Source organism: Pleurodeles waltl, chromosome 4_2, assembly GCF_031143425.1.
Source record: "Pleurodeles waltl isolate 20211129_DDA chromosome 4_2, aPleWal1.hap1.20221129, whole genome shotgun sequence".
Taxonomy (NCBI): Eukaryota; Metazoa; Chordata; class Amphibia; order Caudata; family Salamandridae; genus Pleurodeles; species Pleurodeles waltl.
The window spans coordinates 223277876-223298780 of record NC_090443.1 but is presented as its reverse complement, the minus strand read 5'-3'; positions in this window follow the sequence as shown (position 1 = coordinate 223298780).

The following is a 20905-nucleotide window of genomic DNA, read 5'->3' as shown; positions in this document are numbered from 1 at the left end:
TCAGGAAAAGCCCCAAAGCGCAACGTGGACACATATAAATTTTTGGAAGAAAACAGAGGTGTTTGTTGCGAAGTGCCTACCTGTAGATTTTGGCCTCTAGCTCAGCCGGCACCTAGGGAAACCTACCAAACCTGTGCATTTCTGAAAACTAGAGACCTAGGGGAATCCAAGGAGGGGTGACTTGCTGGGCTCAGACCAGGTTCTGTTACCCAGAATCCTTTGCAAACCTCAAAAAGTGGCTAAAAAAACAAGTTTTCCTCATATTTCGGTGACAGAAAGTTCTGGAATCTGAGAGGAGCCACAAATTTCCTTCCACCCAGCGTTCCCCCAAGTCTCCCGATAAAAATGATACCTCACTTGTGTGGGTAGGCCTAGCGCCCGCGACAGGAAACGCCCCAAAGCGCAACGTGGACACATACAAATTTTTGGAAGAAAACAGAGGTGTTTTTTGCGAAGTGCCTACCTGTAGATTTTGGCCTCTAGCTCAGCCGGCACCTAGGGAAACCTACCAAACCTGTGCATTTCTGAAAACTAGATACCTAGGGGATTCCAAGGAGGGGTGACTTGCGGGGCTCGGACCAGGTTCCGTTACCCAGAATCCTTTGCAAACCTCAAAAAGAGGCTAAAAAAACAAGTTTTCCTCACATTTCGGTGACAGAAAGTTCTGGAATCTGAGAGGAGCCACAAACTTCCTTCCACCCAGCGTTCCCCCAAGTCTCCCGATAAAAATGATACCTCACTTGTGTGGGTAGGCCTAGCGCCCGCGACAGGAAACGCCCCAAAGCGCAACGTGGACACATACAAATTTGTGGAAGAAAACAAAGGTGTTTTTTGCGAAGTGCCTACCTGTAGATTTTGGCCTGTAGCTCAGCCGGCACCTAGGGAAACCTACCAAACCTGTGTATTTCTGAAAACTAGAGACCTAGGGGATTCCAAGGAGGGGTGACTTGCGGGGCTCGGACCAGGTTCTGTTACCCAGAATCCTTCGCAAACCTCAAAAAGTGGCTAAAAAAACAAGTTTTCCTCACATTTCGGTGACAGAAAGTTCTGGAATCTGAGAGGAGCCACAAATTTGCTTCCACGCAGCGTTCCCCCAAGTCTCCCGATAAAAATGATACCTCACTTGTGTGGGTAGGCCTAGCGCCCGCGTCAGGAAACGCCCCAAAGCGCAACATGGACACATACAAATTTTTGGAAGAAAACAGAGGTGTTTGTTGCGAAGTGCCTACCTGTAGATTTTGGCCTCTAGCTCAGCCGGCACCTAGGGAAACCTACCAAACCTGTGCATTTCTGAAAACTAGAGACCTAGGGGAATCCAAGGAGGGGTGACTTGCGGGGCTCGGACCAGGTTCTGTTACCCAGAATCCTTTGCAAACCTCAAAAAGTGGCTAAAAAAACAAGTTTTCCTCACATTTCGGTGACAGAAAGTTCTGGAATCTGAGAGGAGCCACAAATTTCCTTCCACCCAGCGTTCCCCCAAGTCTCCCGATAAAAATGATACCTCACTTGTGTGGGTAGGCCTAGCGCCCGCGACAGGAAACGCCCCAAAGCGCAACGTGGACACATACAAATTTTTGGAAGAAAACAGAGGTGTTTTTTGCGAAGTGCCTACCTGTAGATTTTGGCCTCTAGCTCAGCCGGCACCTAGGGAAACCTACCAAACCTGTGCATTTCTGAAAACTAGAGACCTAGGGGATTCCAAGGAGGGGTGACTTGCGGGGCTCGGACCAGGTTCTGTTACCCAGAATCCTTTGCAAACCTCAAAAAGTGGCTAAAAAAACAAGTTTTCCTCACATTTCGGTGACAGAAAGTTCTGGAATCTGAGAGGAGCCACAAATTTCCTTCTACGCAGCGTTCCCCCAAGTCTCCCGATAAAAATGATACCTCACTTGTGTGGGTAGGCCTAGCGCTCTTACAGGAAACGCCCCAAAGCGCAACGTGGACACATCCAAATTTTTTGAAGAAAAAAGAGGTGTTTTTTGCAAAGTGCCTACCTGTAGATTTTGGCCTCTAGCTCAGCCGGCACCTAGGGAAACCTACCAAACCTGTGCATTTCTGAAAACTAGAGACCTAGGGGAATCCAAGGAGGGGTGACTTGTGTGGCTCGGACCAGGTTCTGTTACCCAGAATCCTTCGCAAACCTCAAAATTTGGCTAAAAAAACACATGTTTCTCACATTTCTGTGGCAGAAAGTTCTGGAATCTGAGAGAAGCCACAAATTTCCTTCCACCCAGCGTTCCCCCAAGTCTCCCGATAAAAATGATACCTCACTTGTGTGGGTAGGCCTAGCGCCCGCGACAGGAAACGCCCCAAAGCGCAACGTGGACACATACAAATTTTTGGAAGAAAACAGAGGTGTTTTTTGCGAAGTGCCTACCTGTAGATTGTGGCCTCTAGCTCAGCCGGCACCTAGGGAAACCTACCAAACCTGTGCATTCCTGAAAACTAGAGACCTAGGGGAATCCAAGGAGGGGTGACTTGTGGGGCTCGGACCAGGTTCTGTTACCCAGAATCCTTTGCAAACCTCAAAATTTGGCTAAAAAAACACATGTTCCTCACATTTCTGTGGCAGAAAGTTCTGGAATCTGAGAGAAGCCACAAATTTCCTTCCACCCAGCGTTCCCCCAAGTCTCCCGATAAAAATGATACCTCACTTGTGTGGGTAGGCCTAGCGCTCGCGACAGGAAATGCCCCAAAGCGCAACGTGGACACATACAAATTTTTGGAAGAAAACAGAGGTGTTTTTTGCAAAGTGCCTACCTGTAGATTTTGGCCTCTAGCTCAGCCGGCACCTAGGGAAACCTACCAAACCTGTGCATTTTTGAAAACTAGAGACCTAGGGGAATCCAAGGAGGGGTGACTGGCGGGGCTCGGACCAGGTTCTGTTACCCAGAATCCTTTGCAAACCTCAAAAAGTGGCTAAAAAAAAAAGTTTTCCTCACATTTCGGTGACAGAAAGTTCTGAAATCTGAGAGGAGCCACAAATTTCCTTCCACCCAGCGTTCCCCCAAGTCTCCCGATAAAAATGATACCTCACTTGTGTGGGTAGGCCTAGCGCTCGCGACAGGAAACGCCCCAAAGCGCAACGTGGACACATACAAATTTTTGGAAGAAAACAGAGGTGTTTTTTGCAAAGTGCCTACCTGTAGATTTTGGCCTCTAGCTCAGCCGGCACCTAGGGAAACCTACCAAACCTGTGCATTTCTGAAAACTAGAGACCTAGGGGAATCCAAGGAGGGGGGACTTGTGGGGCTCGGACCAGGTTCTGTTACCCAGAATCCTTTGCAAACCTCAAAATTTGGCTATCAAAAACACATGTTCCTCACATTTCTGTGGCAGAAAGTTCTGGAATCTGAGAGGAGCCACAAATTTCCTTCCACCCAGCGTTCCCCCAAGTCTCCCGATAAAAATGATACCTCACTTGTGTGGGTAGGCCTAGCGCCCGCGACAGGAAACGCCCCAAAGCGCAACGTGGACACATACAAATTTTTGGAAGAAAACAGAGGTGTTTTTTGCGAAGTGCCTACCTGTAGATTTTGGCCTCTAGCTCAGCCGGCACCTAGGGAAACCTACCAAACCTGTGCATTTCTGAAAACTAGAGACCTAGGGGATTCCAAGGAGGGGTGACTTGCGGGGCTCGGACCAGGTTCTGTTACCCAGAATCCTTTGCAAACCTCAAAAAGTGGCTAAAAAAACAAGTTTTCCTCACATTTCGGTGACAGAAAGTTCTGGAATCTGAGAGGAGCCACAAATTTCCTTCTACGCAGCGTTCCCCCAAGTCTCCCGATAAAAATGATACCTCACTTGTGTGGGTAGGCCTAGCGCTCTTACAGGAAACGCCCCAAAGCGCAACGTGGACACATCCAAATTTTTTGAAGAAAAAAAAGGTGTTTTTTGCAAAGTGCCTACCTGTAGATTTTGGCCTCTAGCTCAGCTGGCACATAGGGAAACCTACCAAACCTGTGCATTTCTGAAAACTAGAGACCTAGGGGAATCCAAGGAGGGGTGACTTGTGTGGCTCGGACCAGGTTCTGTTACCCAGAATCCTTCGCAAACCTCAAAATTTGGCTAAAAAAACACATGTTTCTCACATTTCTGTGGCAGAAAGTTCTGGAATCTGAGAGAAGCCACAAATTTCCTTCCACCCAGCGTTCCCCCAAGTCTCCCGATAAAAATGATACCTCACTTGTGTGGGTAGGCCTAGCGCCCGCGACAGGAAACGCCCCAAAGCGCAACGTGGACACATACAAATTTTTGGAAGAAAACAGAGGTGTTTTTTGCGAAGTGCCTACCTGTAGATTGTGGCCTCTAGCTCAGCCGGCACCTAGGGAAACCTACCAAACCTGTGCATTCCTGAAAACTAGAGACCTAGGGGAATCCAAGGAGGGGTGACTTGTGGGGCTCGGACCAGGTTCTGTTACCCAGAATCCTTTGCAAACCTCAAAATTTGGCTAAAAAAACACATGTTCCTCACATTTCTGTGGCAGAAAGTTCTGGAATCTGAGAGAAGCCACAAATTTCCTTCCACCCAGCGTTCCCCCAAGTCTCCCGATAAAAATGATACCTCACTTGTGTGGGTAGGCCTAGCGCTCGCGACAGGAAATGCCCCAAAGCGCAACGTGGACACATACAAATTTTTGGAAGAAAACAGAGGTGTTTTTTGCAAAGTGCCTACCTGTAGATTTTGGCCTCTAGCTCAGCCGGCACCTAGGGAAACCTACCAAACCTGTGCATTTTTGAAAACTAGAGACCTAGGGGAATCCAAGGAGGGGTGACTGGCGGGGCTCGGACCAGGTTCTGTTACCCAGAATCCTTTGCAAACCTCAAAAAGTGGCTAAAAAAAAAAATTTTCCTCACATTTCGGTGACAGAAAGTTCTGAAATCTGAGAGGAGCCACAAATTTCCTTCCACCCAGCGTTCCCCCAAGTCTCCCGATAAAAATGATACCTCACTTGTGTGGGTAGGCCTAGCGCTCGCGACAGAAAACGCCCCAAAGCGCAACGTGGACACATACAAATTTTTTGAAGAAAACAGAGGTGTTTTTTGCGAAGTGCCTACCTGTAGATTGTGGCCTCTAGCTCAGCCGGCACCTAGGGAAACCTACCAAACCTGTGCATTCCTGAAAACTAGAGACCTAGGGGAATCCAAGGAGGGGTCACTTGTGGGGCTCGGACCAGGTTCTGTTACCCAGAATCCTTTGCAAACCTCAAAATTTGGCTAAAAAAACACATGTTCCTCACATTTCTGTGGCAGAAAGTTCTGGAATCTGAGAGAAGCCACAAATTTCCTTCCACCCAGCGTTCCCCCAAGTCTCCCGATAAAAATGATACCTCACTTGTGTGGGTAGGCCTAGCGCTCGCGACAGGAAATGCCCCAAAGCGCAACGTGGACACATACAAATTTTTGGAAGAAAACAGAGGTGTTTTTTGCAAAGTGCCTACCTGTAGATTTTGGCCTCTAGCTCAGCCGGCACCTAGGGAAACCTACCAAACCTGTGCATTTTTGAAAACTAGAGACCTAGGGGAATCCAAGGAGGGGTGACTGGCGGGGCTCGGACCAGGTTCTGTTACCCAGAATCCTTTGCAAACCTCAAAAAGTGGCTAAAAAAAAAAGTTTTCCTCACATTTCGGTGACAGAAAGTTCTGAAATCTGAGAGGAGCCACAAATTTCCTTCCACCCAGCGTTCCCCCAAGTCTCCCGATAAAAATGATACCTCACTTGTGTGGGTAGGCCTAGCGCTCGCGACAGGAAACGCCCCAAAGCGCAACGTGGACACATACAAATTTTTGGAAGAAAACAGAGGTGTTTTTTGCAAAGTGCCTACCTGTAGATTTTGGCCTCTAGCTCAGCCGGCACCTAGGGAAACCTACCATACCTGTGCATTTCTGAAAACTAGAGACCTAGGGGAATCCAAGGAGGGGGGACTTGTGGGGCTCGGACCAGGTTCTGTTACCCAGAATCCTTTGCAAACCTCAAAATTTGGCTATCAAAAACACATGTTCCTCACATTTCTGTGGCAGAAAGTTCTGGAATCTGAGAGGAGCCACAAATTTCCTTCCACCCAGCGTTCCCCCAAGTCTCCCGATAAAAATGATACCTCACTTGTGTGGGTAGGCCTAGCGCCCGCGACAGGAAACGCCCCAAAGCGCAACGTGGACACATACAAATTTTTGGAAGAAAACAGAGGTGTTTTTTGCGAAGTGCCTACCTGTAGATTTTGGCCTCTAGCTCAGCCGGCACCTAGGGAAACCTACCAAACCTGTGCATTTCTGAAAACTAGAGACCTAGGGGATTCCAAGGAGGGGTGACTTGCGGGGCTCGGACCAGGTTCTGTTACCCAGAATCCTTTGCAAACCTCAAAAAGTGGCTAAAAAAACAAGTTTTCCTCACATTTCGGTGACAGAAAGTTCTGGAATCTGAGAGGAGCCACAAATTTCCTTCTACGCAGCGTTCCCCCAAGTCTCCCGATAAAAATGATACCTCACTTGTGTGGGTAGGCCTAGCGCTCTTACAGGAAACGCCCCAAAGCGCAACGTGGACACATCCAAATTTTTTGAAGAAAAAAAAGGTGTTTTTTGCAAAGTGCCTACCTGTAGATTTTGGCCTCTAGCTCAGCTGGCACATAGGGAAACCTACCAAACCTGTGCATTTCTGAAAACTAGAGACCTAGGGGAATCCAAGGAGGGGTGACTTGTGTGGCTCGGACCAGGTTCTGTTACCCAGAATCCTTCGCAAACCTCAAAATTTGGCTAAAAAAACACATGTTTCTCACATTTCTGTGGCAGAAAGTTCTGGAATCTGAGAGAAGCCACAAATTTCCTTCCACCCAGCGTTCCCCCAAGTCTCCCGATAAAAATGATACCTCACTTGTGTGGGTAGGCCTAGCGCCCGCGACAGGAAACGCCCCAAAGCGCAACGTGGACACATACAAATTTTTGGAAGAAAACAGAGGTGTTTTTTGCGAAGTGCCTACCTGTAGATTGTGGCCTCTAGCTCAGCCGGCACCTAGGGAAACCTACCAAACCTGTGCATTCCTGAAAACTAGAGACCTAGGGGAATCCAAGGAGGGGTGACTTGTGGGGCTCGGACCAGGTTCTGTTACCCAGAATCCTTTGCAAACCTCAAAATTTGGCTAAAAAAACACATGTTCCTCACATTTCTGTGGCAGAAAGTTCTGGAATCTGAGAGAAGCCACAAATTTCCTTCCACCCAGCGTTCCCCCAAGTCTCCCGATAAAAATGATACCTCACTTGTGTGGGTAGGCCTAGCGCTCGCGACAGGAAATGCCCCAAAGCGCAACGTGGACACATACAAATTTTTGGAAGAAAACAGAGGTGTTTTTTGCAAAGTGCCTACCTGTAGATTTTGGCCTCTAGCTCAGCCGGCACCTAGGGAAACCTACCAAACCTGTGCATTTTTGAAAACTAGAGACCTAGGGGAATCCAAGGAGGGGTGACTGGCGGGGCTCGGACCAGGTTCTGTTACCCAGAATCCTTTGCAAACCTCAAAAAGTGGCTAAAAAAAAAAATTTTCCTCACATTTCGGTGACAGAAAGTTCTGAAATCTGAGAGGAGCCACAAATTTCCTTCCACCCAGCGTTCCCCCAAGTCTCCCGATAAAAATGATACCTCACTTGTGTGGGTAGGCCTAGCGCTCGCGACAGAAAACGCCCCAAAGCGCAACGTGGACACATACAAATTTTTTGAAGAAAACAGAGGTGTTTTTTGCAAAGTGCCTACCTGTAGATTTTGGCCTCTAGCTCAGCCGGCACCTAGGGAAACCTACCAAACCTGTGCATTTCTGAAAACTAGAGACCTAGGGGAATCCAAGGAGGGGGGACTTGTGGGGCTCGGACCAGGTTCTGTTACCCAGAATCCTTTGCAAACCTCAAAATTTGGCTATCAAAAACACATGTTCCTCACATTTCTGTGGCAGAAAGTTCTGGAATCTGAGAGAAGCCACAAATTTCCTTCCACCCAGCGTTCCCCCAAGTCTCCCGATAAAAATGATACCTCACTTGTGTGGGTAGGCCTAGCGCTCGCGATAGGAAATGCCCCAAAGCGCAACGTGGACACATACAAATTTTTGGAAGAAAACAGAGGTGTTTTTTGCGAAGTGCCTACCTGTAGATTTTGGCCTCTAGCTCAGCCGGCACCTAGGGAAACCTACCAAACCTGTGCATTTCTGAAAACTAGAGACCTAGGGGAATCCAAGGAGGGGTGACTTGCGGGGCTCGGACCAGGTTCTGTTACCCAGAATCCTTTGCAAACCTCAAAAAGTGGCTAAAAAAACAAGTTTTCCTAACATTTCGGTGACAGAAAGTTCTGGAATCTGAGAGGAGCCACAAATTTCCTTCCACCCAGCGTTCCCCCAAGTCTCCCGATAAAAATGATACCTCACTTGTGTGGGTAGGCCTAGCGCTCGCGACAGGAAACGCCCCAAAGCGCAACGTGGACACATCCAAATTTTTTGAAGAAAACAGAGGTGTTTTTTGCAAAGTGCCTACCTGTAGATTTTGGCCTCTAGCTCAGCCGGCACCTAGGGAAACCTACCAAACCTGTGCATTTCTCAAAACTAGAGACCTAGGGGAATCCAAGGAGCGGTGACTTGCGGGGTTCGGACCAGGTTCTGTTACCCAGAATCCTTCGCAAACCTCAAAAAGTGGCTAAAAAAACAAGTTTTCCTCACATTTCGGTGACAGAAAGTTCTGGAATCTGAGAGGAGCCACAAATTTCCTTCCACGCAGTGTTCCCCCAAGTCTCCCGATAAAAATGATACCTCACTTGTGTGGGTAGGCCTAGCGCTCGTGAAAGGAAACGCCCCAAAGCGCAACGTGGACACATACAAATTTTTTGAAGAAAACAGAGGTGTTTTTTGCGAAGTGCCTACGTGTAGATTTTGGCCTCTAGCTCAGCCGGCACCTAGGGAAACCTACCAAACCTGTGCATTTCTCAAAACTAGAGACCTAGGGGAATCCAAGGAGCGGTGACTTGCGGGGTTCGGACGAGGTTCTGTTACCCAGAATCCTTCGCAAACCTCAAAAAGTGGCTAAAAAAACAAGTTTTCCTCACATTTCGGTGACAGAAAGTTCTGGAATCTGAGAGGAGGCACAAATTTGCTTCCACGCAGCGTTCCCCCAAGTCTCCCGATAAAAATGATACCTCACTTGTGTGGGTAGGCCTAGCGCCCGCGTCAGGAAACGCCCCAAAACGCAACATGGACACATACAAATTTTTGGAAGAAAACAGAGGTGTTTGTTGCGAAGTGCCTACCTGTAGATTTTGGCCTCTAGCTCAGCCGGCACCTAGGGAAACCTACCAAACCTGTGCATTTCTGAAAACTAGAGACCTAGGGGAATCCAAGGAGGGGTGACTTGCGGGGCTCGGACCAGGTTCTGTTACCCAGAATCCTTTGCAAACCTCAAAAAGTGGCTAAAAAAACAAGTTTTCCTCACATTTCGGTGACAGAAAGTTCTGGAATCTGAGAGGAGCCACAAATTTCCTTCCACCCAGCGTTCCCCCAAGTCTCCCGATAAAAATGATACCTCACTTGTGTGGGTAGGCCTAGCGCTCGCGACAGGAAACGCCCCAAAGCGCAACGTGGACTCATCCAAATTTTTTGAAGAAAACAGAGGTGTTTTTTGCAAAGTGCCTACCTGTAGATTTTGGCCTCTAGCTCAGCCGGCACCTAGGGAAACCTACCAAACCTGTGCATTTCTCAAAACTAGAGACCTAGGGGAATCCAAGGAGGGGTGACTTGCGGGGTTCGGACCAGGTTCTGTTACCCAGAATCCTTCGCAAACCTCAAAAAGTGGCTAAAAAAACAAGTTTTCCTCACATTTCGGTGACAGAAAGTTCTGGAATCTGAGAGGAGCCACAAATTTCCTTCCACGCAGCGTTCCCCCAAGTATCCCGATAAAAATGATACCTCACTTGTGTGGGTAGGCCTAGCGCTCGTGAAAGGAAACGCCCCAAAGCGCAACGTGGACACATACAAATTTTTTGAAGAAAACAGAGGTGTTTTTTGCGAAGTGCCTACGTGTAGATTTTGGCCTCTAGCTCAGCCGGCACCTAGGGAAACCTACCAAACCTGTGCATTTCTGAAAACTAGAGACCTAGGGGATTCCAAGGAGGGGTGACTTGCGGGGTTCGGACCAGGTTCTGTTACCCAGAATCCTTCGCAAACCTCAAAAAGTGGCTAAAAAAACAAGTTTTCCTCACATTTCGGTGACAGAAAGTTCTGGAATCTGAGAGGAGCCACAAATTTGCTTCCACGCAGCGTTCCCCCAAGTCTCCCGATAAAAATGATACCTCACTTGTGTGGGTAGGCCTAGCGCCCGCGTCAGGAAACGCCCCAAAGCGCAACATGGACACATACAAATTTTTGGAAGAAAACAGAGGTGTTTGTTGCGAAGTGCCTACCTGTAGATTTTGGCCTCTAGCTCAGCCGGCACCTAGGGAAACCTACCAAACCTGTGCATTTCTGAAAACTAGAGACCTAGGGGATTCCAAGGAAGGGTGACTTGCGGGGTTCGGACCAGGTTCTGTTACCCAGAATCCTTCGCAAACCTCAAAAAGTGGCTAAAAAAACAAGTTTTCCTCACATTTCGGTGACAGAAAGTTCTGGAATCTGAGAGGAGCCACAAATTTGCTTCCACGCAGCGTTCCCCCAAGTCTCCCGATAAAAATGATACCTCACTTGTGTGGGTAGGCCTAGCGCCCGCGTCAGGAAACGCCCCAAAGCGCAACATGGACACATACAAATTTTTGGAAGAAAACAGAGGTGTTTGTTGCGAAGTGCCTACCTGTAGATTTTGGCCTCTAGCTCAGCCGGCACCTAGGGAAACCTACCAAACCTGTGCATTTCTGAAAACTAGAGACCTAGGGGAATCCAAGGAGGGGTGACTTGCGGGGCTCGGACCAGGTTCTGTTACCCAGAATCCTTTGCAAACCTCAAAAAGTGGCTAAAAAAACAAGTTTTCCTCACATTTCGGTGACAGAAAGTTCTAGAATCTGAGAGGAGCCACAAATTTCCTTCCACCCAGCGTTCCCCCAAGTCTCCCGATAAAAATGATACCTCACTTGTGTGGATAGGCCTAGCGCCCGCGACAGGAAACGCCCCAAAGCGCAACGTGGACACATACAAATTTTTGGAAGAAAACAGAGGTGTTTTTTGCGAAGTGCCTACCTGTAGATTTTGGCCTCTAGCTCAGCCGGCACCTAGGGAAACCTACCAAACCTGTGCATTTCTGAAAACTAGAGACCTAGGGGATTCCAAGGAGGGGTGACTTGCGGGGCTCGGACCAGGTTCTGTTACCCAGAATCCTTTGCAAACCTCAAAAAGTGGCTAAAAAAACAAGTTTTCCTCACATTTCGGTGACAGAAAGTTCTGGAATCTGAGAGGAGCCACAAATTTCCTTCTACGCAGCGTTCCCCCAAGTCTCCCGATAAAAATGATACCTCACTTGTGTGGGTAGGCCTAGCGCTCTTACAGGAAACGCCCCAAAGCGCAACGTGGACACATCCAAATTTTTTGAAGAAAAAAGAGGTGTTTTTTGCAAAGTGCCTACCTGTAGATTTTGGCCTCTAGCTCAGCCGGCACCTAGGGAAACCTACCAAACCTGTGCATTTCTGAAAACTAGAGACCTAGGGGAATCCAAGGAGGGGTGACTTGTGTGGCTCGGACCAGGTTCTGTTACCCAGAATCCTTCGCAAACCTCAAAATTTGGCTAAAAAAACACATGTTTCTCACATTTCTGTGGCAGAAAGTTCTGGAATCTGAGAGAAGCCACAAATTTCCTTCCACCCAGCGTTCCCCCAAGTCTCCCGATAAAAATGATACCTCACTTGTGAGGGTAGGCCTAGCGCCCGCGACAGGAAACGCCCCAAAGCGCAACGTGGACACATACAAATTTTTGGAAGAAAACAGAGGTGTTTTTTGCGAAGTGCCTACCTGTAGATTGTGGCCTCTAGCTCAGCCGGCACCTAGGGAAACCTACCAAACCTGTGCATTCCTGAAAACTAGAGACCTAGGGGAATCCAAGGAGGGGTGACTTGTGGGGCTCGGACCAGGTTCTGTTACCCAGAATCCTTTGCAAACCTCAAAATTTGGCTAAAAAAACACATGTTCCTCACATTTCTGTGGCAGAAAGTTCTGGAATCTGAGAGAAGCCACAAATTTCCTTCCACCCAGCGTTCCCCCAAGTCTCCCGATAAAAATGATACCTCACTTGTGTGGGTAGGCCTAGCGCTCGCGACAGGAAATGCCCCAAAGCGCAACGTGGACACATACAAATTTTTGGAAGAAAACAGAGGTGTTTTTTGCAAAGTGCCTACCTGTAGATTTTGGCCTCTAGCTCAGCCGGCACCTAGGGAAACCTACCAAACCTGTGCATTTTTGAAAACTAGAGACCTAGGGGAATCCAAGGAGGGGTGACTGGCGGGGCTCGGACCAGGTTCTGTTACCCAGAATCCTTTGCAAACCTCAAAAAGTGGCTAAAAAAAAAAGTTTTCCTCACATTTCGGTGACAGAAAGTTCTGAAATCTGAGAGGAGCCACAAATTTCCTTCCACCCAGCGTTCCCCCAAGTCTCCCGATAAAAATGATACCTCACTTGTGTGGGTAGGCCTAGCACTCGCGACAGGAAACACCCCAAAGCGCAACGTGGACACATACAAATTTTTTGAAGAAAACAGAGGTGTTTTTTGCAAAGTGCCTACCTGTAGATTTTGGCCTCTAGCTCAGCCGGCACCTAGGGAAACCTACCAAACCTGTGCATTTCTGAAAACTAGAGACCTAGGGGAATCCAAGGAGGGGGGACTTGTGGGGCTCGGACCAGGTTCTGTTACCCAGAATCCTTTGCAAACCTCAAAATTTGGCTATCAAAAACACATGTTCCTCACATTTCTGTGGCAGAAAGTTCTGGAATCTGAGAGAAGCCACAAATTTCCTTCCACCCAGCGTTCCCCCAAGTCTCCCGATAAAAATGATACCTCACTTGTGTGGGTAGGCCTAGCGCTTGCGATAGGAAATGCCCCAAAGCGCAACGTGGACACATACAAATTTTTGGAAGAAAACAGAGGTGTTTTTTGCGAAGTGCCTACCTGTAGATTTTGGCCTCTAGCTCAGCCGGCACCTAGGGAAACCTACCAAACCTGTGCATTTCTGAAAACTAGAGACCTAGGGGAATCCAAGGAGGGGTGACTTGCGGGGCTCGGACCAGGTTCTGTTACCCAGAATCCTTTGCAAACCTCAAAAAGTGGCTAAAAAAACAAGTTTTCCTCTCATTTCGGTGACAGAAAGTTCTGAAATCTGAGAGGAGCCACAAATTTCCTTCAACCCAGCGTTCCCCCAAGTCTCCCGATAAAAATGATACCTCACTTGTGTGGGTAGGCCTAGCGCTCGCGACAGGAAACGCCCCAAAGCGCAACGTGGACACATACAAATTTTTTGAAGAAAACAGAGGTGTTTTTTGCAAAGTGCCTACCTGTAGATTTTGGCCTCTAGCTCAGCCGGCACCTAGGGAAACCTACCAAACCTGTGCATTTCTGAAAACTACAGACCTAGGGGAATCCAAGGAGGGGTGACTTGCGGGGCTCGGACCAGGTTCTGTTACCCAGAATCCTTTGCAAACCTCAAAAAGTGGCTAAAAAAACAAGTTTTCCTAACATTTCGGTGACAGAAAGTTCTGGAATCTGAGAGGAGCCACAAATTTCCTTCCACCCAGCGTTCCCCCAAGTCTCCCGATAAAAATGATACCTCACTTGTGTGGGTAGGCCTAGCGCTCGCGACAGGAAACGCCCCAAAGCGCAACGTGGACACATCCAAATTTTTTGAAGAAAACAGAGGTGTTTTTTGCAAAGTGCCTACCTGTAGATTTTGGCCTCTAGCTCAGCCGGCACCTAGGGAAACCTACCAAACCTGTGCATTTCTCAAAACTAGAGACCTAGGGGAATCCAAGGAGCGGTGACTTGCGGGGTTCGGACCAGGTTCTGTTACCCAGAATCCTTCGCAAACCTCAAAAAGTGGCTAAAAAAACAAGTTTTCCTCACATTTCGGTGACAGAAAGTTCTGGAATCTGAGAGGAGCCACAAATTTCCTTCCACGCAGCGTTCCCCCAAGTCTCCCGATAAAAATGATACCTCACTTGTGTGGGTAGGCCTAGCGCTCGTGAAAGGAAACGCCCCAAAGCGCAACGTGGACACATACAAATTTTTTGAAGAAAACAGAGGTGTTTTTTGCGAAGTGCCTACGTGTAGATTTTGGCCTCTAGCTCAGCCGGCACCTAGGGAAACCTACCAAACCTGTGCATTTCTCAAAACTAGAGACCTAGGGGAATCCAAGGAGCGGTGACTTGCGGGGTTCGGACCAGGTTCTGTTACCCAGAATCCTTCGCAAACCTCAAAAAGTGGCTAAAAAAACAAGTTTTCCTCACATTTCGGTGACAGAAAGTTCTGGAATCTGAGAGGAGCCACAAATTTCCTTCCACGCAGCGTTCCCCCATGTCTCCCGATAAAAATGATACCTCACTTGTGTGGGTAGGCCTAGCGCTCGTGAAAGGAAACGCCCCAAAGCGCAACGTGGACACATACAAATTTTTTGAAGAAAACAGAGGTGTTTTTTGCGAAGTGCCTACGTGTAGATTTTGGCCTCTAGCTCAGCCGGCACCTAGGGAAACCTACCAAACCTGTGCATTTCTGAAAACTAGAGACCTAGGGGATTCCAAGGAGGGGTGACTTGCGGGGCTCGGACCAGGTTCTGTTACCCAGAATCCTTCGCAAACCTCAAAAAGTGGCTAAAAAAACAAGTTTTCCTCACATTTCGGTGACAGAAAGTTCTAGAATCTGAGAGGAGCCACAAATTTCCTTCCACCCAGCGTTCCCCCAAGTCTCCCGATAAAAATGATACCTCACTTGTGTGGGTAGGCCTAGCGCCCGCGACAGGAAACGCCCCAAAGCGCAACGTGGACACATACAAATTTTTGGAAGAAAACAGAAGTGTTTTTTGCGAAGTGCCTACCTGTAGATTTTGGCCTCTAGCTCAGCCGGCACCTAGGGAAACCTACCAAACCTGTGCATTTCTGAAAACTAGAGACCTAGGGAATTCCAAGGAGGGGTGACTTGCGGGGCTCGGACCAGGTTCTGTTACCCAGAATCCTTTGCAAACCTCAAAAAGTGGCTAAAAAAACAAGTTTTCCTCACATTTCGGTGACAGAAAGTTCTGGAATCTGAGAGGAGCCACAAATTTCCTTCTACGCAGCGTTCCCCCAAGTCTCCCGATAAAAATGATACCTCACTTGTGTGGGTAGGCCTAGCGCTCGTGACAGTAAACGCCCCAAAGCGCAACGTTGACACATCCAAATTTTTTGAAGAAAAAAGAGGTGTTTTTTGCAAAGTGCCTACCTGTAGATTTTGGCCTCTAGCTCAGCCGGCACCTAGGGAAACCTACCAAACCTGTGCATTTCTGAAAACTAGAGACCTAGGGGAATCCAAGGAGGGGTGACTTGTGGGGCTCGGACCAGGTTCTGTTACCCAGAATCCTTCGCAAACCTCAAAATTTGGCTAAAAAAACACATGTTTCTCACATTTCTGTGGCAGAAAGTTCTGGAATCTGAGAGAAGCCACAAATTTCCTTCCACCCAGCGTTCCCCCAAGTCTCCCGATAAAAATGATACCTCACTTGTGTGGGTAGGCCTAGCGCCCGCGACAGGAAACGCCCCAAAGCGCAACGTGGACACATACAAATTTTTGGAAGAAAACAGAGGTGTTTTTTGCGAAGTGCCTACCTGTAGATTGTGGCCTCTAGCTCAGCCGGCACCTAGGGAAACCTACCAAACCTGTGCATTTCTGAAAACTAGAGACCTAGGGGATTCCAAGGAGGGGTGACTTGCGGGGCTCGGACCAGGTTCTGTTACCCAGAATCCTTTGCAAACCTCAAACAGTGGCTAAAAAAACAAGTTTTCCTAACATTTCGGTGACAGAAAGTTCTGGAATCTGAGAGGAGCCACAAATTTCCTTCCACCCAGCGTTCCCCCAAGTCTCCCGATAAAAATGATACCTCACTTGTGTGGGTAGGCCTAGCGCCCGCGACAGGAAACGCCCCAAAGCCCAACGTGGACACATACAAATTTTTGGAAGAAAACAGAGGTGTTTTTTGCGAAGTGCCTACCTGTAGATTTTGGCCTCTAGCTCAGCCGGCACCTAGGGAAACCTACCAAAGCTGTGCATTTCTGCAAACTAGAGACCTAGGGGAATCCAAGGAGGGGTGACTTGCGGGGCTCGGACCAGGTTCTGTTACCCAGAATCCTTTGCAAACCTCAAAAAGAGGCTAAAAAAACAAGTTTTCCTCACATTTCGGTGACAGAAAGTTCTGGAATCTGAGAGGAGCCACAAATTTCCTTCCTCGCAGCGTTCCCCCAAGTCTCCCGATAAAAATGATATCTCACTTGTGTGGGTAGGCCTAGCGCCCGCGTCAGGAAAAGCCCCAAAGCGCAACGTGGACACATATAAATTTTTGGAAGAAAACAGAGGTGTTTGTTGCGAAGTGCCTACCTGTAGATTTTGGCCTCTAGCTCAGCCGGCACCTAGGGAAACCTACCAAACCTGTGCATTTCTGAAAACTAGAGACCTAGGGGAATCCAAGGAGGGGTGACTTGCTGGGCTCGGACCAGGTTCTGTTACCCAGAATCCTTTGCAAACCTCAAAAAGTGGCTAAAAAAACAAGTTTTCCTCATATTTCGGTGACAGAAAGTTCTGGAATCTGAGAGGAGCCACAAATTTCCTTCCACCCAGCGTTCCCCCAAGTCTCCCGATAAAAATGATACCTCACTTGTGTGGGTAGGCCTAGCGCCCGCGACAGGAAACGCCCCAAAGCGCAACGTGGACACATACAAATTTTTGGAAGAAAACAGAGGTGTTTTTTGCGAAGTGCCTACCTGTAGATTTTGGCCTCTAGCTCAGCCGGCACCTAGGGAAACCTACCAAACCTGTGCATTTCTGAAAACTAGATACCTAGGGGATTCCAAGGAGGGGTGACTTGCGGGGCTCGGACCAGGTTCCGTTACCCAGAATCCTTTGCAAACCTCAAAAAGAGGCTAAAAAAACAAGTTTTCCTCACATTTCGGTGACAGAAAGTTCTGGAATCTGAGAGGAGCCACAAACTTCCTTCCACCCAGCGTTCCCCCAAGTCTCCCGATAAAAATGATACCTCACTTGTGTGGGTAGGCCTAGCGCCCGCGACAGGAAACGCCCCAAAGCGCAACGTGGACACATACAAATTTTTGGAAGAAAACAAAGGTGTTTTTTGCGAAGTGCCTACCTGTAGATTTTGGCCTGTAGCTCAGCCGGCACCTAGGGAAACCTACCAAACCTGTGTATTTCTGAAAACTAGAGACCTAGGGGATTCCAAGGAGGGGTGACTTGCGGGGCTCGGACCAGGTTCTGTTACCCAGAATCCTTTGCAAACCTCAAACAGTGGCTAAAAAAACAAGTTTTCCTCACATTTCGGTGACAGAAAGTTCTGGAATCTGAGAGGAGCCACAAATTTCCTTCCACCCAGCGTTCCCCCAAGTCTCCCGATAAAAATGATACCTCACTTGTGTGGGTAGGCCTAGCTCCCGCGACAGGAAACACCCCAAAGCCCAACGTGGACACATACAAATTTTTGGAAGAAAACAGAGGTGTTTTTTGCGAAGTGCCTACCTGTAGATTTTGGCCTCTAGCTCAGCCGGCACCTAGGGAAACCTACCAAACCTGTGCATTTCTGAAAACTAGAGACCTAGGGGAATCCAAGGAGGGGTGACTTGCGGGGCTCGGACCAGGTTCTGTTACCCAGAATCCTTTGCAAACCTCAAAAAGTGGCTAAAAAAACAAGTTTTCCTCACATTTCGGTGACAGAAAGTTCTGGAATCTGAGAGGAGCCACAAACTTCCTTCCACCCAGCATTCCCCCAAGTCTCCCGATAAAAATGATACCTCACTTGTGTGGGTAGGCCTAGCGCCCGCGACAGGAAACGCCCCAAAGCGCAACGTGGACACATTCAAATTTTTGGAAGAAAACAGAGGTGTTTTTTGCGAAGTGCCTACCTGTAGATTTTGGCCTTTAGCTCAGCCGGCACCTAGGGAAACCTACCAAACCTGTGCATTTCTGAAAACTAGAGACCTAGGGGATTCCAAGGAGGAGTGACTTGCGGGGCTCGGACCAGGTTCTGTTACCCAGAATCCTTTGCAAACCTCAAAAAGAGGCTAAAAAAACAAGTTTTCCTCACATTTCGGTGACAGAAAGTTCTGGAATCTGAGAAGTGCCACAAACTTCCTTCCACCCAGCGTTCCCCCAAGTCTCCCGATAAAAATGATACCTCACTTGTGTGGGTTGGCCTAGCGCCCGCGACAGGAATGGATCACACAAGGGTCAATGGTAGTCATTGCTTGAGGTCTACTGTTAACCCTGGAGTGATTCATTCCTGAAGCATGCACTAGGCGCAGGCACACAAGCGGGGTTGTGTTTTTATCAGGACAAGTGGGGAAACACTGGGTGGTAGGAATTTTGAGGATCCCTGCAGATCCCTGGACTTCTGCTCATTGAAATGCAAGGAAATGTGTTTTTTAAGCACATAATGTAATTTCAAGGGGATTCTGGGTGAAGGAAAACTGGTGAGAGCCATGCAAGTCCTGCACCCTTGGACTCCCCTGGTACTAGTTTGTTAAAGTTAACCCACCACTCACACTGGTTGGTTTTAGCACCACCAGAAATTATGGTTTCAAAGCATGATTACTTATCAAAGTATCTGAATATTGAAACCAAGCCTTCTGAAGGTGGGCCATAAAGCCGCGTCCAGGCACCAACCTCTTTATGGTCCATTCACACGCCATTCACGCACAACAAACAACCCTTTCATATCGCCAGCCACGGGCCCAATCCAATCAATCACTCCACTCACATTAACTTACCGCTGCCAGACAAGGGCCCATCACATTCACACGCCACAGAACGGAATAAGTTTGACTACATTTTACCACCTGTCAAGTAACTGCCTCCTTCTTCCTTAACATTAAAAAAAATGCATGCTGAACAAACCTTTACTAATGACTCCTGTGACAGCCACCTGAGGCTCAGGAAGACATGTTTTTCATGCGCCTTTAACGCACTCTCTGCGCTAAATCCAACTCCTTCCAGTTTGTGGATGCAAGTTGGGGGTGTCCGAGTATGCCGTACAAAGCGATTCCTCGAACTGAGTGAGCATATCTACCTTTGAAACTAAGGGAGACATGCTGGGGATTTCTCATGATGTTCCCTAAAGAGAAGGTCATAGGCTATGGAAAAGGGTAGTGTTTGGTACATAGGGGAGTCCATGAGAACGTAGCATATGTCCCAGCCAACATTATGTGCAGTGATGTGACTATAATGCACTTATACAGCAAACTGAACATCTACTAAGTTCTGATGGAGGATGAACATGAAAAGCAGGTCAAACACTGACCTATACAAGTCATTCTCCTTCACTGCTGGGATGGCACCAATGGGTTTGAATCCATAGGTGTAGATGATGTACATCTGTACTACCTTTACTATCTGCCTTCTACCTGTGCAATAACCCTGTGAAGGCACTCCTACCATAAGCTTTCCTTACCCATCCATGTCTCTGTTCTCATCAGAGTCCTGGCTAATCCTGTATAATAGCCAAGTGAACCTATACTAGTTTGTGGAAGCAAGTTGGGGGCTTCCAAGTATGCCCTACAAAGTGATTCCTCGAACTGAGAGAGCATATCTACTGTTGAAAGTAAGGTAGACATGCAGGTGAAGAAAGGGTACTCCATGGCAATGTGGCATATGTTCTGTCCACTAGTATATGCAGTAGGTAGAAGAAAATGCATGTTAATTGAACAGAACACCGACCACGCCAAAAGGAAGTCCACGATGAAGTAAAATTCTGTGGCTCCTTGCCTAACGAAGCAGTGGCCCATGGACGTTCGGTATCCATGCACTGCCACTGAAAGGATTACCCAACAGCAGCTCAACCTCAGTCGATTTCCCAGAACTTTGCTTTAGTATGATACAACGTAAAGCAAGTAGGGATACAGAGGCCTGGTTGTGATGGACACTGGGGACAGTAATACCGACTCTCCTGCCGCTTTCCATGCTTTGAGCACACTTTACAGCGACGACATGGATGATCCTTTTTGGGTGTTTTAGGTATGCGATCAGCAAAGTGTCGCTCCTGCAGCCTTGCCACATCCTCCAGAACATATGAGGTGGAGGCTGCTGCTTCTTCTGTAACAGCAGTGAGGCTTTCAATTACAGACAACTGGAAGTCAAGGAAAGTCATGAGTCTTCCTGTTGTTGTCTGACGGTAAACAACATACGCATTATATGTTGCCATCTGAATCAGGTGGGTAAACAGTTTCTTGTACCAAGTGCGAGTTTTACGACACGCATTGTATGGTTGAAGAACCTGGTCGTTCTTGTCCACTCCACCCATGTACTTATTGTAATCGAGTATACAGATGGGCTTGTGGACTTCGGCCATCTGACCCCAAACCGTGATGGGAGAAGTGCTCTCATCATGAATTGTAGTGAGCACGTATACATCACGTCTATCTAGGAACTTGACTGCGAGCAGTTCGTTAGAACGCAATGCAGTACTCTGTGATTTCTGGAGCTTCTTGCAAACAAGCTCCCGCGGGAATCCTTTGCGGTTACAACGAACTGTACCGCAGGCCACAGTGCCAGCTTTGTAGAGCTCACTGAACAGCTCTACTCCTGTATAGAAATTGTCCACATAAAGGTTATAACCTTTGTGAAGAAGTGGCTGGACAAGTTCCCATACAATCTTACCTGTGACCCCTAACACAGGAGGGCAACCTACAGGGTTTAGGGTAGAATCCTTCCCTGCATACACTCTCAGGCTGT